We start from the raw sequence: 1,243 nt of genomic DNA, 5'->3' as shown, positions 1-1,243 counted from the left end.
AGGGGTCACTATGAGTCAGGTTTGACTCGACGGCACATAACAACAACATATGCATGTAAAAGCTGAACAATGAATAAGGGAGAATGAAAAAGAGTTGATTCCTTTGAATTATGGTGTTGGTAAAGAATACTGAAAATACCATGGACTACCAGAACAATAAACAAATCTGTCCTGGAACAAGTGCAGCCGGGATGCAGTTCATTCTCTTGGAAGTAAGAATGGCCAGACACGGTCTCATCAACTTGGTTTGGGTCAGTTATTGGTGCATGACTATCTTTTATTCTTTGAATATTATTATGGAATTCCTGTGTTTCAAAACTAATATTTGAACTATGCCAAACTCCTAATATTCTCATTTTAATTTTTTCCCAGGTGAATTCAGGATCACTGAAATTCACAGGGTGTGATATTACACATATATATTCGTATCTATAGTCACAGTGTAATGCCTGCCTTAATTGCATTACTTGTAATTCATCTCTTAATGATAATATTGCTTCCTCTAACATATCTACTTTGAGTTTAAAATCTTGATCAATATTCTCTTCATCTACTAATGCTTTTACAGTGTTTTGGGCTATATAATTTGCATATTGTACATAAGGTCACCATGAGTCAGAGCTGACTTGATGGTTCTTAGCAACAATAACATTCTGAATGGGGTTCTAGCTAATACTAAGAAATGCTTCTGAGATTCTAAAGCCAACAACTTAGTCTCATCTTTGTATACCCAGCATTCTTGACCACCCAACATACTCAACATCACCATTTTCTTTTCCCACCATCTGTTGTCATTTAGTCCCCCTCACATTGTCTTACTCTGCTTCTGCCCTTCTGTATATGGTACAAAAAAATAAAAAAATAAAAAAAACCTCACTGCCATCAAGTTGATTCCAACTCATAGCAACCCCCTTTGGCTTTCCAAGGTGGTAAATCTTTACAGAAGTAGATTGCCCAGTATTCCTTCTGCAGAGTTGCTGATGGATTTGAACTGACAACGTTCTGGTTAGCATTCAAATGTCTTAGGCACTCTGTGTATAGTACAAACTTTAAATCCATAAGTCTTGTAAGGAAAAAGTTCTGCACTCCCTCTCTGCTCCACTCCTGAATCTCATCTTTCAACTTCTACCTTTCATCCTGGGTGCCACACCCATCCCTGCCTTACTGTTCACCACTACTAGAGAAATCTGGACTCTTCCCTAACCCACCATTCAAATGACTCTCCACAAGTCACAAATACTAC

Source organism: Orycteropus afer, unplaced genomic scaffold (genome assembly GCF_000298275.1).
Source record: "Orycteropus afer afer isolate SDZICR_OR568_19922 unplaced genomic scaffold, OryAfe1.0 scaffold00455, whole genome shotgun sequence".
In the NCBI taxonomy this organism is placed as follows: Eukaryota; Metazoa; Chordata; class Mammalia; order Tubulidentata; family Orycteropodidae; genus Orycteropus; species Orycteropus afer.
The sequence above is the reverse complement of the archived record's forward strand: the minus strand, read 5'-3'. Positions refer to the sequence as shown.